The sequence below is a fragment of the Ambystoma mexicanum genome, chromosome 5p (assembly GCF_040938575.1).
Source record: "Ambystoma mexicanum isolate Mex_15411 chromosome 5p, UKY_AmexF1_1, whole genome shotgun sequence".
NCBI classification, from domain to species: Eukaryota; Metazoa; Chordata; class Amphibia; order Caudata; family Ambystomatidae; genus Ambystoma; species Ambystoma mexicanum.
In genome coordinates, this window is record NC_090930.1 from 217,860,464 (window position 1) to 217,883,292 (window position 22,829).

Here is a 22,829-nt window from a genome sequence, read left to right on the forward strand (position 1 = left end):
TCTCACAGGACGACAGCAGTGCAGGGTGCCAAACCTTCAGCGGGTCACCAGAAATTCCTCGACTCAGCTTCTTAGTTGCAGGATACTTGGCTCCTTACCCTACGTTCGTGAGAACTCAGGAGATCGACATGGTAGTGGTGTTTCCAGCCTCTTCTTATCCAGAGTTCCCTTCACGGAGAGGACCCAATGGGAGATCTGCTCACAAAACACTCACACCATACGTGGACCTATCACGGACCACGGTGGTCCCAGGCATTCAAGACACTCTAGACTCTCTGGCACCCAGGATGTGTATTGGGAACAGACATCCCAGCCCACATCCTGGAGGCACACACAAGGCATGCAGAAGCCCGCGAAAGCGTTGAGTTTCGCGGGAAAGTGCATGACCAAATAAGGACTTCCCCGGGCCGGCTCGACCTGGGGGAAGGTGAAGGGGCAAGACGGACAGCGGACAGGACAAAGAACCTTGTGGCATGGCCATTTTGGAGGCGAGGCCAGGCCACCCATTTGGGCCAAACGCGTGAAGCGCGGTTAACATGGCAAAAAGGGGTTCAAAACACAAAGAAGCGATAGCTGCCATCAGTCCCGTCCGTGACACACTTGCACATTTCATGATAAGTCCAGCGAGAGTTTCTAGGGCCATTGGAATGACTAGAGACCCAAGAGCGCGGTAATGTAAGTTACGGTGCACTCTTGTTTCATGTTGCTCAAAAGCTGCAACATGAGGAAAGGACTAAGGGAAACGAAGTCTCCCGGTACTGACTGTTTTAAGGGCATGTCAGTTTCCCCGTAAGAATGGAGCGAAAGCCCAGAGGAGTGCGGTGGAAGGCTGTGCTTCTCCGGCAAAGTCTAGATCAGGGTGTAAAACAACAGCAAAAAGTTTGGGGGTTGCCACATGGAAGGAAAATGTCCTACAATTATGAAATCTTTCCTAACAGTCGGGAGGAGTGTACACTTATGTGCTGTAATACGCAGAGTTCCTGTTCCTTCAAAACAAAATCTATGAGGGAAAAGACATTTGGCTCCAGTGTTTAATATTATTTTTGGAAACATGGTTGGTCAATCCTGTGCAAGTGGAAGGCTTCACAATTTTTCAACAGCTAGCACTGCAAAAATCAACAGGTATACCATTCGCAACATTTTTGCAGCAGAATTATAATTAAGCTTCAGCAACAATATGTTTAGGTTTTTCAACAAGCTGCGACGGCGGCAAACAAAGGCAGTTAAAACAATGGGTGACCAGACTACAAAATTAAGCTGGAACTTCCCACATGTGGGTCAAAAGCAACCAGGATCCAAGGGTCAAGCCCTGCAGTCTCACGCCGCTTTAATCAATGACCACACAAATTGCAGCTCGCATATGGAGCATCCAGCAGTGGTTCAAGCAACGACAGGACCCAATCAGTCACATATAGTAGGAACCCGGATGGGATCAAAGGGTCCTGCCCCAAAGTCTCCCACCGCTCACTACTGCTGGATAGTCACAAGCCGCAATAGCAAAAGAATGCAAGTTGGTTTATATATTTACAAGCTGCCACTTGCCGCATTCACAGTACCAGAGTGCCACCTTCTCAGAAATAGGTTTGACACACCAATGTAGCAAACCTCAGCAGCCTCAGCTCACGAGGATCAACAAGGATCCTCACTTTTCGCTCCGCATTCGCCTCGGGAGGTGCTTTTTACATGCAACTGATCCATCACCATGAAACCCGTAATAGTCATCCAAATGGTAGAGAAACATGTGTACCACTGGCTTATGTAAATCGAAAACTGCAGCGTATTGGATGCCACATGTTTCCAATGAGTCATCCCTGCCTAGTTAGCACTGAAAGAATGAATAGCGTCTAAGAATGGAAGGAAACATCCAGGAGGAGTCCAACCTTCTAATACCGAGAAGGAACAGAGCTCCCTCCAATGGTTTGGGACCTTCATTAGTACTCGGATCTGAATTTCTTACCCCATGGAGCTGATACACCTTCATAGAAGATAGTAATGTCTTGGATGACAAATCCACTTCTTTCAGATTGGCCAGCACTGATTGCTGAACCGGTCAATTGCAAGGATACCAATATGATTATGAAAGGTTTGGGAGTAGGTTCATGAAGCATGCTGTCGAGATACCACCACAGAAGGATCGGAGGATATTCATTCAGTAATTGGGGCAGAAGGGAAAAACGGGCGTGGCAAGTCCAAAGCACCCCCTGCTTCCAAATCTCTTGCAGTACCCTTGGGAAAATAGAAACAGAGAAATTGACCAAACCGAGCACTGAGGGAGTGACCACATTCCAAAACACAAGACACGTGTGATCTAACCATGAATGACAATGGACTGTGATACAACTGCCAATATATTCCACTTATATTATTAATAATTCATGATTGCAATAAATAAATGATGGGATGTTAGGTGGATTGTAAAGATCCATGAAACCTTTCCCATATAAATAAAGGGGCTGGAAAAAACGAGGTTTGCAGGGCACAAAAACACAAGAGGATGGAGATGCCTAACACATCTGCATGTGATCATTCCTATCAAGGAAGACCTGCTTCTGTTAATGAATAAATGTAAACTGAGTGGTTCCCTGTTAGGTGTTGTAGCACTTTACTAGCTGCCAGAGAGTGCTGACATGCACTGGTACAGATGTGTGCAAAGAAGAGGAGAAATGTGCATTTGTTGTATTGCAATGTTTACAGAAAGGACGCTCCTTGTTCTTCGAGGGTTATTGTAGACTTGTGCAGACTTGACAAACCATCCGACCGAACTACAAGAAGGCCCCATTCATTTTGGAGCAGTGCAGGGTCAGTAGGGTAAATGGTCCAGTAGGATTCCTTGAAATGTAGGTGTCAAATTGAAGAGCTTATCTGAACATGGAGACGTTCATGATATGAACCTTCTGAAGGTCTGCAAGGAGGCCTGGCCATCAAGCGAACATCTACAATGGACAGAAAGTAACTCATTGGGTCCCCTAGTGATCGTTGTTTTCCTTTCTACTGACTGGGACACACATGATATAACAAAAATCGCCACATTTCCTGGTTAAGTATATTTGTATTTCCATAGTTAAAAAGAGCTCTGAAGTCCTGCAACTTTGTTCGATGTTGAGAAGTGTTGAGCAGACGTTATAAAGATCTCTAAATAAAAGCAGAAAGATCCCCTTTAATTTTTGACCGGAGAGATTGAAAAGTACCTTCAGCAGCAGATGACACTGCTGAACTGCAACTGCCAGGAACAAGGCTTCTCCAGATGGCAACAGATGCCTGAGATGATTGGATGATGGCCAGGTAAACACTCTTCACACTGAGGGATTTTGGTTTCAGAGGGTGGTGTTACACCGTACTTGTCATTTATCTATGTGCTTTTCTTCTCAATCAGAGATTAAAAATAATCACACTAGCCCTGGACAAATGGCATTGTGAATCTATGAAAGAGAACAGAGTGGTAGCAGGTGATGCATTAATGGCTGCACGGTACACCCCCAAGTTGTGAAGGGAAGAGGAACGACCTTAGAAGAGGTCCTCAAATGAAGCTATAATCCCATAGCGGGTTGTGGATCAGATACCATCGTAGGTCCCCTGGAAGGAATACGTTGGCAAAATGTGACTCATGTCATCATTCCAGGATGCTGTGCTGTGAGCATTTCTGCTTCCTCTGATGTGGAAGTGGGGAGCCAGGAGGTGGAATCTAGCAAGGGAACCAAACTACTAATTTGCTGCTGGGGGTACCATCACTAAAGGAGGCAAGGGCAGGGACGCCATTTGGAGGTTGCCAGGTGTTGCAAATGTGCCCCTGAGGTCTCCCTTGCTACCCCTGTGGTCTCCCTTTCAAACCCCAAAAAAACAAAATTATTTTTTTCTTTTTTCTTTTTTTATTTCTAATTACAAATGGAAGCTCCTTTGCTGTGTGGCCAGTGCCATGTAGGTTTTTGTTTCTGGAGTGGCTGGCTTTCTTCTTCAGGGCTCTTTAAAAAAAAACAGGGTATTCCACAAGTGTAACACTTTGAGCAGTGACCCTAAATCAGAAAGAATAGGAAGAAAAAATAATTTATCTTTCTGGAATTCTATACAAAAATTGCTCGACTCATTGAAGGTTTATTTCAGGCACACTTGAGGGCATGAGTCGCTGATTTAGTCTGTGCTTAAACACCTCAAATTCACAATGCAGACAAAAACGTCCAAAAAGCATTTAGAGTAGAATAAGCATCCATTTTGGACTATGTATTTTGCTTTTCACAAGTTGCAGTTATAGCACATTTGTTTCTGCCGTTGTCTCTGTTACGGTCATCACAAGACATTCCATCTCGGTGTCCTCGCTCACTTCACAAGATCCTTGTGCCTCAAAGCTTGTACATTGTAGAAATGTTTCACCATAGCACATAAAATGGCCCTGGATTTCATTGTGCCACAATTAATGCTTTGTTGTAATATGTCTATCTTTCCTATCTCCATGGCATGCTGTTCAGAATGTTTGTTGGCATGTATATGGGAAAGAGTGGCCAGAGTACGGTATGCTATGTGAGTGTGCTGCATTCCTGCGCTAATGTACATTCTTTAATACAGTGGTATGAACCCGCCCAATGGTATGAATTTTGTCAACCTCTGAAGCCTGAAAAGTAGATCCACAAAGGCTTCACATGTGGCCAACTTTGCACCAGACCTGCAGACGAACTGGCCTGCTGTTAAATCTCAGTTACCAGTTTAATAATATTAACTACAGAGTGTAATTTGCTTTCTGACTTTGATAATATTCATATATGTAATTGCCCATTTTACTACAGCCAGTAAGATAACTCATTGGGTTGAGTGCTAGCTGCTGAGATGTGTGTGTGTGATCTGCAGGTTTCAGGTTTGGATACTGGCAAGGCCAACTCAGCCTTTCATCTTTCTGAGGTAGATAAATGAGTACCAACACAGGTTGGGTGATATTTTATGTATATTTGTTCTATTTAAAGTGCTTAAGCGGAAGTGCTATATAATAACACATCATTATCATTTGGCTTTGGACGTTTGCTTGTATTCACAGTAATTTGGAAATATGGGCCTATACCCACTGATATTAACGATACATATAGTGATCACATTGTGTATATCACATTACAGCGATGTTGTAACCATATTTTTCGTAGTGTACTTCGGAACAAGCTATGTAATGTCACTTCCTGTTTTGTGAAGGGGTAAAAGGCCGTGTGCCATCACTTCCCGTGATGCCACTTCAGGGTGAGGTCAAATGACATCACTTCCTGTGATGTCATCAGAGGCCAAGGGTCATGTGATGGCACTTCCGCTATCCCTGGTATTTTGGTGAAAACATCCCTGGGGAAAGGCAGTGCAAATTCAACTTAAAATGAGTTGCATGCAACACTGGGAGATGAAAATGCATAATCCTAGAGATCTGTTGCATTAGGTGCCTATGTCTCTTATCGAAAGCCATTTATTAAAATACTGGCCCACATGTAAATGCTCTTGACTTTAAACGTTGGCTTGCGTATATTTGTGTCATTGCGTGGGTGTGTGCTACACCATCTGTTAGTTTTCTGTCTTGGGTATAGACAGGCCCACAACATTACCAATGAGAAAAATACAGCAAGGTACAGGGCTCAATCGGTAACTTTGCAGTTGATATTGAGAATCCAGCAAGGAACCCAGTACAAGGTGCTTCAGATGTATGCAAGGGAAGGCCTGGCAATCTCATTGCTAGGACACCACTTGCAGGTCATGGAGCTCAGCATGCCAGGGCATTACAGTGAACGTCTAGTAGGACACGCACCTCAGGAGGCTTCTGTACCACCCTTGCATGCACAGCTGTTGGTCTTCACATGCTTCCACCCATGGACGTAGGAGACATACAAAATATGAAGGGGACAGGCACACCTTGGGGACTTGTCTGCAGACACAGCCCACCCCACTCCAAACTGACATAGGGCAAAGTGCCAATCCTTAAAGGCCCTCTGAAGATGTGTTGTTATATTTATTTAAAAAACAAAAACAAAACATTGGTAGTTTTAGAACCATAATCATACTTTCAAAAAAATACAGATTTCTCATCTATTGCACAATAATTAAGATTGTATTTTTATTTTTCGAATTGATTTTGTAATTTGCAAAGTGCTTTTGCCAAATCTTTGAATACAGATAGAGATGATACAATTCATGCACTAGTCAAAATGAAATAAAGGAAAGACAGGTCCAGTAGGTAGAACAGTAAAGGAGCATTACAACAGAACCAGCAGGAGAAGAGGTTAAGGGTCAGAGTTAAGTAAAAAAGGATTTGAAACAAGAACGAAATAAATGGAGGAAGATATGATGTCCAGAGGGAGTGAGTTCCAGTCTTTAATGGCGAGATGAAAGAACAAGCGAAACCATGATTGAGCACAAAGTGGTTTTGGAACTGAAAGGAGGAACTTGAAAGTAGAGAAGAGAGATAAGGGGATGTCAGACTGTGGGAAGACAATACAGAGGAAGTGGAAGAGTAAGCAACGTTCAAATGAAAGCCTGGAAAGGGAGCGCAGTGATGTAGTAATAGAAGTTGCGAGGGGAAAGGCAGCAAAGATTGCCTGCAGCAGAATTAAAGATAGAGGGGACAGGGGTGAGATGATAGGCAAGAAGACTGATGTGAAGAGAAGAGCAGCGGTTGAGGTGGACAAAGACATGTGTCGAAATGAGTAGTTTGATATCATTGAAATTGAGGACATTTCGAGCATTCTGGATGTTGTACAGTTGGAATCTAAATGCATGCAGACATTGCTAACGAAAGCAGTGTGAAATTAAGTATTTGTACACTGCAAGAACCAAATGTCAAACAGTGGCCATTTAAAGGACACAAATATCTCTTAACGTTTTTGAAGCTCTTAATGTGGTTGTAGTGAGGGGGCTTTGCTATTGTTCAATGGCCAATTAGTGAACTTCAAGAATGTATCCGAGGGTCACAATAAAAATTGCTTGTCTTTTATATAAAGGAGTGTAAAATCAATCAATATTTGAACGAGGTTCCTCCAAATGAGGAAATACATTTTAGAGATATGTTTCTGCACTGCTGGATTCCTGTAACATTGGGCTCAGTAAAGAGAAGCTCATTGTTGTCTACAAAACAACTTAAGTGCATTGTATCACTGACAATACAGTGGTTGCGAAAGCCATACTGTTGGTGTCCGATAGCAATAAGGCGGCACAGTTTGAAGGGAATGTATTTCCTGGTCCATTGGCATGCCACTGCTGATGCCCCAGAGCATTAACTTTTTTTTAACGCTCACTCAAAATGCTAGCAATAACACATGGTGGATGAGAGGAGACAAAGACAGACACATTCCCACACCATTCACATGCATGCACCATTGACCCTGTTTTACAACATTCACAGGCAGCATTAAGAGTGTGCAATGGGCTTATGAGATTATTGATGAAGCATCTCACCTGACCATAAGCAATAGCATACACCATAACATCTGTTTTTCGCAATAATATTTAGTTTTCATAGACATATACTACATACCACAAACTAAATTATTTATGGAGGTATGAACAAACTTAAGCAAGCAATACAATTATATGAAATACATACAATATAACAAAAAGGATAAAAATGAAATTCCATCTAGACCGATCACCCCATCTCCCTTCCTTGAATGCACCACTCTTGTCATCTCTTTCAGCAGCTATGTTTAGAGGCACAGCATAAAAAGGGCCAATTGTTTCATAATCAGTGATAATCATGCATATTTGTAATAAAAGGTCACATTTTATGGCGTCAATCAGTACGTATGAATAAGTATCTTGCTACAGTTTGTGATTCTTCCAGATCCATTATACTTTATGTACATTGCATACGGCAACCGGCTTCAGTATTTTCGGAGACATAGTTGAACGTAGCTCGATTTTCAGTCATTGCAAAGCATTAAAGCTTCTCTCAGCCACCCTCACAAGAAGAGGCTGGAATGCTTCAGAGCATCTGCACCAGCTTCCACATATGTGCCTTTCCTGAGGGATGCATCCTTTGAAAAATGTCTACTAGTTCTGATACTGAAGAATATTTTCATTTATTTTTTTTGTATTTATTTATTGAGCATTTGTTAGGCACCTATACAACAAAATAATGTTTCCAGGCACCACACGACAAAGTGGGGAGTGAACAATGGGAGTAAATAATAATGGCAAAAAAAGACATAGAATATACAATCGCGGTCCTACTGGGCCTTGTGACATTCGGATGTGCAAGTGCAGTGATGAGAAGTGCAGGAGATACAGGAGGGGGGAGGGAGCAAGGTATGGGCAAGTGCTGGTGAGAGCCCGGGGGGGAGGGTGCTGAGGGATCTCAGGGGAGGAAGCCGCTGGCTAAGTGCGAGGGCTGTGGAATCCCAAGGGTGGCATGCACAGTCGCCAGGTAGGGGGCCAACAAGGGCAGTGCTCGGGGGGGAGGGTGATGGTGTCATCTGGGCAGGGGCCTGGTAACCTGTGAGATGCATGAGGGTCTAGGCCACCAGTCTCAGTGTCAGTGGGGTGATGAGCAGGGAAGGGAAAGAGGCAGAGAAAAGAAGAGTTTTGAGAAGTTTACAGAATTTAAGGAGGTCCGGCTCAAGTCTGCGGGGTGCATGGATGCTGTTCTAAAGAGAGGTACCAGCCAAAAAGAGAGACCGGCACCCATTTTCTCTTCTTGGAGAAGCGTTTCACAAGCATATAGTTGTAGTTAGAGGAGCTGTGGACTCTAGCGGGGAGGTATTTAGGGAGACAAGGTTGGAGATAGTGATGTTCCAGGCCCAGAAATCCTTGTGGATGATGCAGAGGGTCTTGAATTTGATCCTCATAGCCACCGGGAGCCAGTTGAGAGATCTTAGGGCTTGAGAGATACGGTTGCTGGGCTGGAGGCCAATACTTGTGGACACTTGATAAAGTTGTTGTAGAGAAAGGAGGAAATATTCAGTTTATGTGTATGGGTATTTTACAATCATTTTGGAGCTTCTCCCTGGTTGGTAAAATAGTGGAATTGAAGTGATTGGAAGGTGGCAGTGTAGGGAGAGTGAAAGAAGGGAGTGGATAGTAGGAGAGTTAACAGATTAGAGTGAGTGTTCTGTTCCACATTCCAGAACTGGAGCATGGAACGTGAAGGCTTGTGGGGAGTAGAGCTTGAGAAGGACTGTCACATGGATCAGCTTAGGGGGTGTAGGATGCCACAGATGTATAGCATCAAAGTTAATAAAAGGTTGTACTTAACGTGAACCCCCTGCAGTAGTTTCATTTTTCCCCTCAGGATACAACAGAAATGGTGATGAGCCATCTGTGGCGAGAACAAGTACATTGGTCCGACAGGAAAAGGAGGAAGGAAAGGAATGAGATAGAAATCATAAAAGCTCATTGCACACACAAAAAAGCAACTGGCACTCTCCATTCCTTACGTGTGTTACGCAGGAGCTAAAACATCAGAGGAAGGGGCCACTCAACATGAAGGAGACAAAGTAAAAATGGAAGCATAAAGGCACTATGAACAATGGAAAATGCAACCCAGATAACTGTTTTTTCCTTTTTTGAACGGGCATTGCAATATATGATGAAAGAATCTCACAAACAGTAAAACATACATCGAAACAGTTAAGAAAAAATTATTAAAATGAAAGTAGAAAACAGACAGAAGTGTCAACAAGGATAAGGTTGAACTGGCTATGCAGGCCATTACAGTACGCCCTCCATAGATTGGATGGATGGACTACTGGAGAAATGATCTCAAGGCCATAAAACATGATGGATTGACTGCTGAAAACAATAAATCATTATTGTTCCATCCCCTGGGCTCTAAGGGCCAGCGCAAGTACAGATAATTCCCATTAAGCGCAATGGAGACAGGAGAGTTAAATGACCATGAAAGTACAATTAAACAATGGGATTTGCATTAAATCCCTGAAATGTATGTAACCATACACCTATTTATCATGTATTCAAGAGTACAAAAACCAGATGGAAAGATAGAAGAATTGATTAGAGTCAAAATCATCATACATACAAATGACACCACTGTACAGGAAAGACTATGGATGTGTGGTGATCCATCTTTGGTAGAAGCAATTTCAAAGAAAATGGAAGAAATACAATTGCGTTCCAGAGATATTTGAATGAAGAAGACAGAAGCGATTCAGGATAGAGGAAAAAAGTATAAACATGCAGAACATGGAACACAAGTAAGCATTGCCAAAAAGAAGTTTGACAGCATGTCAATGAGAGACAAGAAAATGAGGGAGAAGACTTCAGAAAAAGAAAAAAAAGGAAGCTGTGTCATTTAAAGACTAACAATCAAAAGAGTAGTTGACAGAAATATATGTTATGTGTGTGGAAGAAGTGATCATTTTGCTAACTCTGAATGTTGCCCTGCATTAAAGCAGCACTGTGATATGTGCAACATAAGAGGACATTTCCCTGTAGTGTGCAAAAACAAGTTGTAGATTGCAGTGGTGCAAGAGGAAGAATGTGTTAGGATAATCAGAAACCATTCAAAGTTGCTGCATCCGAGTTGTGAAATCGTTATAGAAATCTGGAAGGTGAGGGTGATGGTGGACTGTTATTTTCCATGTAACCTCAGATAAATAGGAAGAGTTGGAAGCATGGCGACTATCCACAAAATTGATTAAGTTAGACCTAAAGAATCCTGGTTGGTTTGAAGGACTGTGCATCGAGATTCTGGGATGGTATGATTGAATTCAGGAGCAGGATGGTAGAAATGGAAATATATTTGACTTGAAAAGTCCTTTGATGTAGAGATCAGAGGGCACTCAATATAAGACTGGATCCTTGTCACAAAGAACCATTTTTGAGTCTGCAAGCTGAGAATAAATCAGAACAAGAAGCGTTCCCAAAAATGTTTGAATCTTGTACAGTATGCCTGAAAGGATATGCTCATAAGATAATCCTGACAGCCAGAAGCAGTGCTACGCATCCATATATTGAGGCAAGGTAGAAGCAGAGCTGGACATATTGGAGATAGAGGGTATAAGAGAAATAATTGAATCAGCAGATTGGATTAGCCCAATTGTGGTTGTGATTAAGGAGAATGAAGTTTTGAGCATTTGTGTGGACCTGAGAGTTTTAAATAGAAACCAATGGTGGCCAAATAGCCATCACCCATCATCCGTGACATGCTGAACTGCTTGCAAAGAGCAGACCTAATCAGAATTTTGAATCATTCAGCCGCATCCCATCAGATCGTCTTAACAGGAGATTTTAAGAACCTCACAGCTTCCATAACACCTTTAGGGTTGTACCAATATCGCAGACGTCTGTTTGGGGGTTCCATGTAAAAAACTTGCCGCCAAAAAGGCAGTTTTTGCAAAACATCACAGCAAAAAGGTAGTGGTGATGTTACGCTCACCTGATATCCCTGGGGGCATCTGGAAGGCTCTAAGATCTGGAACCCTGGATGCGTACTTGCCCAGTGCTGAATAAATGAATTTTAGTTATTTGTAGGGTGAGCTATCCGTCCTGTGTTTCTTGTGCAGGGGCACTTGACGTTTGTTGGTGAGCTGCCCGAGTTGCTTCACTGGTGCACTACGCCTTCCATGGGCCCAGGCCTGCTGTGACCCCGAATCTGCTGGTAGGCAGGTAGGTTTATTAATTGTCTTTGTTCTGTTTATGGTGGGAATTTGTTAATGTCTTTATCTCATTCTTTTCAGGTGCGAAGGTCTTGATGCTGGAGTGCCGAATGGAGAGGCACGTTTTATAGGCAAGAGAAAGCGTGAAGCGTGGCGCCTTTATTGTCTTTTTAAGCTAACCTGTGTTTTTTTCTTCTTCTCCTCACAGGCCGCTGTGGTGCTGCGAGTGGATGAGAGCGCAATGAAAAACAGGCCCCCGGAATCCGTTAAGTTAAGTACAGTGCTGTGCAGTTGTTTAATATTGAAAGCAAACCTGAATATGTCTCTTTTCCTTTGCAGATGTTGCTGTGGTGCTCCGATGGAAGCGTGGCGTAGCACAACGGAATTCAGGTAAGACTGATGGAATTCGATGTTTTGGAAGCGCGTGTTCTAATATTGCTTTTCCCTTTCTCGTTATTGCAGGTCGCAATGTTTGAACAGCAGCTGTAGTAGCGGTTCGCCGGAAGTCCTTAAGCTAGTACTCACAGGTGAGGGAGTTTCTTCTTCTCTCGGTTTCCACAGACTGCAGCCTAGTTGAGATGCTGAGTGCTGGATGGTGTTTTCTCAGGTAAAACAGAATAATCTTGTTCTTGCAGGATTACAAGACGATGCTGAAGACCAGGAGCTGGACACGGTGAGCATCACGCTGCTGGTTGCAGAATAACATAAAGCATGTTCTGCAGTCAGGGTGTGGTTTATATATCCCAGGTAAAGTAGTACCAGAGAAAGTAGTTCCAGCCCTGCCACACCCAAAACACTAGACCGCATGGCTTGGTTCTTAGGACTAGACTGTGTGGGTGCTGCCATGTTGGATTTAAAGGCCCATGTACATAAATGGGACCTAGTTTGAACAGCCCTTCCTTCCTACATATGAGCCTGGTGCCAAAGGCACCAGGACTGGCTCCAGGAGCCCTTTTGCAGTGGTTTTAAGGCCCTCAGGGTTCTGGTGGGAGCCTGCTTGTGGCACAACTTGTGCCCCCTCACAGTGGTCATGACAGGTGAGGGCCTCCCTCAATCTATGTAATGGATGTGGGGGACACCCCTGGAACTCCCAGACCCATTATACATTCATGGGGGGTGGGGGACCCACAACCTCTGTCCCTATTTTGTGGTATAATGGAGACACTTTTACTGTGTCACACCATGGCCTTTTTGCCATGATTTTTTGTTAAAACTGCCTTTGTGCAGCAACCTTTTCACTGGACACCTGTTTGGCCTGGCTTTTGTGGTTGCAGTGTATGGGAAGGAGAAAGAGAACCACGATGCTACGTTGTGTACAGCCTTAAATAGGATTAAGGGAAAACAGTTACAGATAGAAGTCAAAAAATATACATTTGGATCGGAAGAGGTGGAATTTTTCGGACATGTCATAAGTGGCAAGGGCTATAAGCCAAAACCTGATGCTATAATATCCATTAAGGAATCTCCCCAACCTTCGAATAAGAAAGTCAGGCCATTCTTAGGGCTGCCAGAATATTATAACAAATGTATTTTAAATTTATCGAGCAACACACAAATGATCAGTATGCTGTTAGGAATTTGCAAAGGCACCAAACTTTGGATGTTTTGATATTGGCAAGGCAAGGGTTATGGCGGGCTATTTCAGTATTCTGTGATAGAGAAGGAAGTGCTGGCATTTGTATAGGTAGAACATTATTTTCTTGGTTATTTGTGGGGTGGTCAATTCCCAATGTTCGAAGGGGATGAGTAAGGAAAAACCATGGTTAGCAAGATTAAGCTTTAAATTACAAGAATATGATTTTCAAACTAAGTATGTACCTCAGGTGAAGAACCAGGTTGCTGATTTCCTCCCGCGATTGCCAGTGGAGGAGCTAGGGAGGGGAAGCAAGGAAGAGAAAGAAGAGGTAGTTGGTGGCTTTGTTACATGAAGCACTGTCACAAGAAGAGTGGAATAGAGCAATTATCTCAGACAAGTTGTTGCTAATAACACATTTTTCTTTAGTTTTTGTGGTCATGTGCCTTCCCTTGACCGCTAAATGTAAATCCAGAGAACAGCAGGGAGGTTTGGGGGGTACAGGAAAGAAAAAAAAATACCTTTACATTGCTGATGGCTGGAAAGACAACAAATCCCAGGAACACTTCTGCAGGAAGGCCCACTAAAGGTTTGAAGTGAAACCAAGTAGTAGGATGGGCACCTTTGAACTCTTTCTGAAAAAAGCTGTGCACATACTCGAAGAGAAAATAACACAGGCAAAGAAATGTATCAGCAGAAGAGACAGTCTGGACAGTGTCCCAACAAAGCTGGAGGAAATGTGAGTGCACGCAGATCTGAATGAGGGGTGTGTCTCTAATCTGGCTACTACAGACCAACGTGGGCAGATATTCAATGAGGACGATACCATGGCAAGTGTAAATCCTAACCTTGTTTTCCGATTAACAGTCTGAGGGGCTTAAATTGAAGCAGGAAACTTGCCAGGACACTGCTACTCAAAGAAACCTTGGTAATACTCAGTGTATGCAGCTTGCATTCATGGAAAGCCACATCCTAAATATGTCTGAGCTTCTAAGGAAAACAATAATTAAAAATTGATAGAGTTCTGAGCCAGACCCAACCAGAAAATATGGCAAGGGTTCTGACACCCTCCCCCCCCCCCCCCCCGGAAACTTCAAAACTCCCTCTGTATTCTTGCAGCACTAGGTTGATTGGCAGATGTACAGGGGCAGCTAATGAGGGAACTATGACATCTGCTAATGGAACTCCAGCTACCTCTTGCGGGAGATGACTGGAATATTTCTACAGACATCAATATAAGTAAATCTTGCCTATCACAATCACATAAGACTAAAAGAGAAGTGCTAATTATAGCTCCCAAACATCAGTATCCGGATATCAGGGTAATCAGAGAGAAGCAGATAGAATACAAAAATGAACTGTCCAATAGGAGGAGAAAGATTGCAACCAAGAAATGGGCCACCCTATTTGAGGTAGCTTGCAACAAGGACAGTAGGGGATTTTGGACTATCATTACAAGAAATTCTGATGAACAGGGCCTATGTGCAATTGAGGTCCCTGAGACTCACATCTTAGAGACATGCTGGCTGGACCATTTTTGGGATCTTTACCTTTGTGAGGGAGGTGTCTCAAGTACCCACAGGATAGATATCTTATATGTTCTGGCTAATACTATTCCCAAATTACTCTGGAGGAGATTACTCATGTGATCTCTAGGATAAAAATGAAAGAAATCACCTGGGAATGATGGCTATTCATGCAACATTTTTCATTTCCAGCCTGATTTATGGGAGCCAGTTTTGGTCCACGTTTTAAACACTCTAATTATTCCAAATTAGTTGCCTCATTGCTGATAAACTGGGAATAATGTCCCAATCTTCAAGAAGGGAAATAGAGCCAACCCCTCTGCTTATGGTCACATAACATTTTTGGATATGGGTCATCAAAGATATTTTAGGGGGATCTTGTTAATGAGACTAGAGGAATGGGCAGAGGAAGGAAATATCCTATTTGATATCCAGATTGCTTTTAGACATAAGACAGGGATCATTTATCAGAGATTGAACCTGTACTTCAGTCTTGCCAAATATGTGCACATGTTGTGGCTTCTTGTCTACGTGGCCTTTATGGACCTGAGTTCCACTTTCAACCACGTGTACAGGAACTCCTTGTGGGCAACTTTGAATAATTCGGGTGCACCTAGAGCCATTTTCCAAATGTTAATGAACCTTCACACCGATTTGAACATGCAAGTTCGGTTTGGGGCTAGAGGGGTACTAAGTGAGGAAATCGCTGTGTGCAAGTGTGTAAGGCAGGGGTGTTTGCTGGCCCCCTTCATTTTTCATTTCTATATTAACTCGCTGGAAGAATGTCTGGCAGAAACAAATGTTGATGTTCCAAGGTTTGGCATTAGGTGAATCCCAGTCTTGAGCTATACAGAGGTTGCTGTGCTCTTGAAAACAACACCAAAATCTCTTTTGGTTGACAAATGCAATGTGTATATGTCAATTCAGGGTCTATATGTTAACCATAATAAATGCTTTACTATGTGTGTGACAGAGAAAAGAAGGATCTGTCCAGAAGTTTACTTGAAAATGCATTGAATCAAGGATTGTGATCATTTTGACTATCTGTGTCTCAGATTAAATAACACAATTTCCTTGAGTAAACAGGTGGCCAATTTAGCTTCAAAGCTTTGACGAAGATCCAGTGGTATCTTTGATTTTCCAACAGCATTGAGCATTATCCAGTAAACCATATGTTATCCATATACAGAGACAAAGCAATCCCAGTAGGGATGTAAGGGAATGAGATCTGGGGATATGGAAATGTAGACAATTGACAGATATCTGAATAGCCAGGCTATTGACAGCCCCTCAGTCGGCCCCAGTTTAACATATCCATCTAAAGACTAACTCAATTAACTTTGGTGCCTCCTGTGAATGGGATGGCAATTGCACTATTTGCACTTCAACTGGTTTTGAAGATTTTCATGTGAACTTTGCTACTAAGTATATTTTAATGTGTGATCAATTTTGTATTTTTAATATGGATGACGCCCCCCTTTTTACACATTTACTCCATAATCTGTAAAAATATCTAGGCCAATTCTCATTAAACAAACCTGACCAGTTTCTGGGGACCTATTTTAAGTAAGTGAGCTGGTGTTCACACAATTTTGTATTTTTGTAAATTAAATGTTTTCTGTTTTCATGTATTTTTAGGCAGAGGCGTTGCTAGGGGTACGCTGAGGGGGCTGTAGCCCTGGGTCTTTGGTTTGAAGCCCTGGATAGAAGCTCAGGTGCTACAGCCAACATGCTACCTAGCCCTGTGACCTGCCAGTCCTGACATTAGCTTAACCCCTGATCTTACCTATCAACACCCCTGCTTTTAGGCAAAACCTGCCAAAATAAAGTCAATCAATCAGATAAGGTTTGCTCATGAGGGACACCCTGAAATAATAGCAACTAGGCGTAACATTCATGAAAAATATTGGTGGATGGGAATTGATGCCAGTGCAAATAGGAAGGCTCTGAATTGCTGGCCATGCCAAAAATCAAAGTCTTCAAGATGAGAAAGGAAGAGATCACTCCTGTGGAACCTTCTGGGGGGCATGGAGGCAAGTGGTCATTGACATATTAGGCCCATATTACAATTTGAAGTCCGGGGTGAAGTACCTATTAATGATGGTTGATCATGTTTTGTAATAGCTTGAGGTGAAGTTGGTGAGTAATGTGAAAAAACATTTGGTGCTAAACATCTTAGACCAAGCGTCTTGGTCTCAGTGCATGATGATCTTTGTTTAGTGACTGACAGAGGCAGGATGAGAGCCCTAACTTTGTTGGACTTATCGGCTGCATTTGCTACAGTCGCCCATCAGGTATTACTGGATCGTCTTGCAGTGGCCGTCCTTTCAGGTCAGGTTTTGGCTTGGTTTGCCTCTTTTTTGGCTGACCGCAGACAAACACTGATGCTCGCTTCCTTCTTCTTGACCGCCTCTTTTGTTCTGTGTGGGGGCCCCCAGGGATCCGCCTTGTCGCCGTCCCTTCTTAACACCTATATCAGCCTCTTGGTCTGCTCATCCACTCTCATCGTGCTACTCCTATGCTGATCATGCACAAATAATAGTCTGGTTGGATTCTACCCAACTGGGCCGAGCGTCTCAGCTTAGGGGGTCCCTATTGGCCGTGAGTATGTGGATGGGCATCAATTGGCTGGAGTTAAATGGGGAAAAGACGGAGGTCCTGGTGGTGTATCCCCCACCCGGCTCTCACCCGGTCGCTTCCTTCCCTGCTTCGACCTGGTCTCTGTCCTTTTGGGCCATTGAGCTTCGTCCTTGCCCTACTCCAGTATCAGAGGTAAAACATCTGGGAGTGATCTTCTCAGCCTCTCGGTCTATGGACGCACAAGTTGGTACTATTTGTAGGGCTGGGTTATTCCAACTTCAAATTCTCCGTAATGTTTTATCGCTTTGTCCAATCCAGCCCAGTCCCATTGTAATGGCCACTCTAGTTTTAAGTCGGCTGGATTATTATAACTCATTTTCTGACCCAACCTTTGTATCTTCTTCATCGCCTGAAGCTTCTCTAGAACTATGCGGCCCGCATCTGCACAGGTACGCCTGATGGTGTCTGTATTTCCCCCATTCTCCGGTCTTTACATTGGCTCCCTGTTCTTCAGCGGGTTTGATTTAAATCTCTGGTGATAGTCCACCAGGCTTTTTATGGACCAGGTGCAGGGTCAGATTGGCCCATCTCCCACTCGGCCATGTGTAGTCCCTGGGGGCTGTTCTCTGCCCACGCCTATGCCGGTTTGAAAAAAATAAATAAAAATTTGCTAAAAAAATAATAATAATTTGGAAACAAAAACATCACTCACAACGGCATAATTCATCAAAGAAAGTAACACGTTACCTTGCTTTGATGATTGATTTGCATGCATGATGTGTGCATCATAAATTATGATGCATAATTCATTCACATGCTGCTGCAGCATGCGGCCAACTTTGCACCAGACCTGCAGATGAACTTAACTGGTCTACTGTTAAATCTCAGTTACCAGTTTAATGGTATCCACTACAGAATAATTGCTCATTTTACTGTAGCTGATATGATAGCTCAGTGGGTTGAGCGCTCACTGATGTGATGTGTGTGTGATCTGCAGGTTGCAGGTACGAATCCCAGCAAGGCAATCTCAGCTTCTGAGGTCGATAAATGAATAACAACACAGGGTGGATGATATTGTGCATATTGTTCTATAACAAAGAGCTTAAGTGTCATACAATAATACATTATGATTTGGCCATATACGTCTGTTTGCATTCACAGTAATTTGACAATATGGATCTATACACGCAGATGTCAATGATACATATGGTGATCCATACTTGTATGAAATGTGTATCACATTTGTGGAATCAAAACCATCTTTTTCGTAGTTTAATTAGGAACAATGCTATTTGATTCCAATTCCTGTTTTGTCAAGACGTGAAAGGTTGTGTTTCATCGCTTCCCGGGATGTCAATTTCGGTTGAGGTCAAATTACATCACTTCCCGTGATGTCATCAGAGGTCTGGGTCATGAGGCGAGGGGTGGCCCACTTTTTTAAGGAGAGGGGTGGGTCACTTTTCCTTGGGTGTCTGGGCCTATTTCTTGTCCCAGTCCGACCCTGATCAGGCGCTGAATAGCTGCAAGAAAAGTTCCATCATTATGTGACTACCCGCGAACTACGTTCCAAAGGCTCTTGTCTTCTTCCTATCCACCGCTATCAGCTTGAGCGCATGGGTGGCCCCTCCTTTTCTGTGCCAGCCGCTAAATGATGGAATTCTTTGCCTGTATCACTGGGGGCACTAACAATCTCCTTACCTTTCATCGGCTTCTAAAAACATATCTTTTTTAAATAGTCCTTTTTTTACAAGCTAGTTTTTAAAACTTACTGCATCATTCTTAGCACCGAGATGCTTCGGCATGCGTGCGCTTTATAAATATAATTAACATAACAAAACATATAAAAAAAAGTCTCTGCGTTGATACTGAAAAAATAAACTGCCCTATGTTCCCCTTGCTCAGATTGTGGGAGGGACAAAACACATTGTATCCCATCTGCTTGAAATTGTGGGGGTATTTATCACCTCTGCCCAACCCTCATTTCCTACGCCAATGCTTCCACCTGCCTGTTCAGCAGGCATCTGGCCTTCCGTGCAGTTACACAGAGAAAACAGTAGATAGAAGCAGGTTGCTTAAGCATTCCAATGGCCATTGAAATGCACATCGTTGCATCTTATGCATCTTTATGGAAATCTGTTGGGGCAGCAAAGGAGTCCTTTCCTCTCCTCCCATCATCCATCGCTGCTCCACTGCTATCCTTGCACCCTACTTGTGACCAAATGGGTGCGTCCCCGTTGTACAGCGTTCCATTGCTTTAAACATAGATGTCCACTTTGTAAATCCCATGCATGTATGCATGTATGCATACATCCTACCATCCGAATGATTGGGAGAGCCTGCAACAGTTCAGAATGAGCATGGCCATTTCTCTAAAATGATTTGGAAAGGACAATAAGTCTCAGGAGACCTTGCCTCAAATATTTAAGTGCTAGGGTGAGGAAGATTAACGAGGGAGTAATGGCCACGTTGAGCACAGCTGGCAGATGCACTGGCCTAATCCCTCGTATAATAATAATGTACTTCTTATATAGTGCCACACACCGGCCATAGGTTTCAGAGCAGTCAACTAACTATTATTATCGTGCAGTGGTAGTCAATGTATTGACCTTGGAAGGATGAAAGGCTGAGTTGACCCTACAAGTATTCGAACTTGGCACAGCAGGCTGCACACAGATATCAGGGGTGAGTGCTTAGCTCGCTGTGCTATCTGACCTGCAATATATCGGTATACATATATTACAAGAAAGCAGCTGTATTGGTTTCCTAAATACAAACATGATATAACGTAAAATATCACTTGTAACGATAACATTACATATCTTAGTTTACAATGGGCCTCATTACACGTTGGGCCTCATTCCGAGTATGGCGGTAAGGGATAGCAGCCACTGGTAACGAGACCGGTGGCGTTAATCGCTTACCGCCATACTCCGAGTTCCCTTTGCGCCCTCGCCCTTAACGCCTGCTTTGAGCAGGTGTTAAAGTCGAGGGCGCAAAGGGGCCTCCAAGTTCATTACGGTCACCGTTATTTGCATCTTCCCCATTCCCATTGAGCCCTATGGGGGCTCATTTGGGAATGGGGAAGAGCCTTGGTGAATGGGGAATTACCGCCCCGCCAACCTTGGAATGGGGCGGTAATTCCGCCATCCACCAAGGCCCGGTCCGGGTACGGCGTCAACCAAGGCGTTAATAGCGCCATTGGTTAGCGCCGTACTCGCATTGAGGCCCGTTATGCGGTAAACCATGGTGCTATTAGCACCATGCTTACCGCCGGTACCATACCGGTACCACCATGGAGAAAAGGAGAATTACCACCCCTTTCCAAGGTTGGCGGGGTGGTAATTCCCCCTTTCTCCATGGCCCTTCCCCATTCCCATTTTTGCCCCTTAGGGCTCAATGGGAATGGGGAAGGAGCTAATTACGGATACTGCAAATTGCGGTACCGTAATTAGCACCAAGGTCCCTTTGCGGGTCCCAACTTTAACGGCTGGTCTACACCAGCCGTTAAGGTCGGGTCCCGCAAAGGGACCGCGAGGTAAGGCGATAAGGGTTTACCGGTACCGGTGCCCTTACCGGTACCGGTAAACACTTACCACCTACCATGTAATGAGTCATTATTGTCGTCTAAAGGGGTGGGAACGAGTTTAGAGCACATGTGATGTTTCTGGTGCCGTTTTTGTGAGGCTACAGTGTTGTTCCGATGCATAAACCACCAATGTCTGTGGTGCTGGATTTACCATCTCCCTATGATGTGTCATATGAAATTTAAATGGTTGACGATATATTAGCTTTTGGAAACTCTACCTATTAACATATCATCCATTCCAGGTCTATAGTTAGTGAAGGGTCAAAATAACCTCATCCAATTTCCTAATTGTAGACTAATATAAACACATTTAGCATCACATGGCCAAAGTATGGGTTGATTTTAAAATAACTCTTTGGGATGTGAATGAATGCCAGAGGTAAATGTAAGTAATTTAGGTCAACTTGCACATAACTTGGAAAACATGCATTGTGCAGATCTTAATTTATTCATATGAAATTGAAGGGCGAATGCACTGCATGTAAATTAAATCTTGAACACCTCGAGTAAACTTTGGAGAGACATTTCATTGCATGTGTAAATATAAACTAATTAACAGGGAGGAATGTTTTGGCACACGTCGGCTGTGTAATCTCTATTTTAGAGGAACTTCAGACTCTGAATTTATCTTTATTAAGTCCATGTCCAAATGATGAATACTCAGTCCCTGCTTGGTATCTGTCTCGCCGGAATAAATCACTTTCGGATTGATTTGCTAACAACTTTTCTTATTCACTCCATTTGTTTACCGAGGAGGTCACTTGAGTACTGGAAAAGAGAAAGAAGCCAGAACAGAGGGAATAGATTGGTAGCATGCCGTTGTTTCTTACCACGCTCCCATGCTGCTGCTGTGTGACGGTAAGCTTTCAGGTTTGTATTGTAGCCTATTGGAGAGTTCCCTCGTGGCTCCATGCTTTCATCTATTTGAGCACTATTTTGCCATTGATGGAGGACTCTCTCAGCCTCGTGTCAGGTCATGGGGGGCACACTCCTCAGTTTAGAACGACAGGAATTCTTTACGCTGTCTGTCCTTGGCTCATTTGTTGGTATATGTGTTTCAGCAGTCAAGGTCAACGTTAAGGAAGGGTTTAAGGTAGAACAACACAGCGTAATATAGTATTGCTTTGAATAAATGAATGTTGACACAGAAGTAGTAGGAACATCTAATCTATGTCGAATTGCGGTAAGTGAATAAGCTGGTGCAGCATAAAACGAAGAATCCTGGCTTCAGATAGTGTTCATTACTCGCCATTCACATGGTTAAAGTTCTCTGCATGTCTTGTGCAGGTTACGTGTTGTTCATGCAAAGATGTCAACTGTGATGCTGTTGTGACAGTCCTCTGAACCTGTGATCCTTGGTTACACCGGTGACAAGATTTCCCTGAGTACGGAAGTGATGGAGGGACAGGTGAGTGTCCATCTGTGCTTGGGTGACTCCTTTTGGAATGTCTTTCCATGCAAGCATTGCCTCTGGCAATGGATACAATGCTGTCAGTCCCAGTAGTGAACAACATGATGCAAATGTGCTAAGGAAACTCTGAGCACCACAGCTGTGGCACATGTTTTGTGTCTCAGGGGAGGGGAGGGGAGGGCACGAGTCTTCGTGTTTTTCCCTGCTCCATCCTTGGTTTGCTAGACTCTGTCCATTATTGGGAAGCCTGCTGCATGTGTATTTCTATTTATTGAATTTATACAGTGCCTTCTCCAAACTGATTAACAGAAAATCAGTGATACAACAAATAGTCATTTGAAATGAAATACACAAAGACATTATGAAGACAGTAGATGGATTTTGAGAGAAGAATGGAATAAGGATAGGGAAGAAAACCAAACAAGAGGTAAGGAATTCCAGAGGTTGAGGGCGACCACTGAGAAGGAATGGAAACATTGCAGTGCACAAGGAGATTGAGAATGCAGTGGATCTGGCGGAAACATAGAGAGAGACAAGGGAAGAAAGATAAGTAGGGGAAAGACCATGTGGGCACTTAAAAACAATGCAC

At 43.4% G+C, this 22,829-nt stretch overlaps 1 long non-coding RNA gene across 4 annotated transcripts in view; it reads left to right on the forward strand.

Annotated features, from left to right (window-relative positions):
- The window catches only part of LOC138480870 (uncharacterized), a 213,673-nt gene that overhangs the window by 124,436 nt on the left and 66,408 nt on the right, over positions 1 to 22,829 (forward strand). The window contains exons 4-5 of one of the 4 annotated variants that reach the window (XR_011274149.1): positions 21,583 to 21,687; positions 22,117 to 22,237. The exons of 1 other annotated variant lie outside the window; for it this stretch is intronic. This is a non-coding gene — a long non-coding RNA (uncharacterized lncRNA). The remainder of the gene's footprint in view (positions 1 to 21,582; positions 21,688 to 22,116; positions 22,238 to 22,829) is intronic. 2 more of the 4 variants (XR_011274150.1, XR_011274151.1) reach the window with 2 other exon arrangements.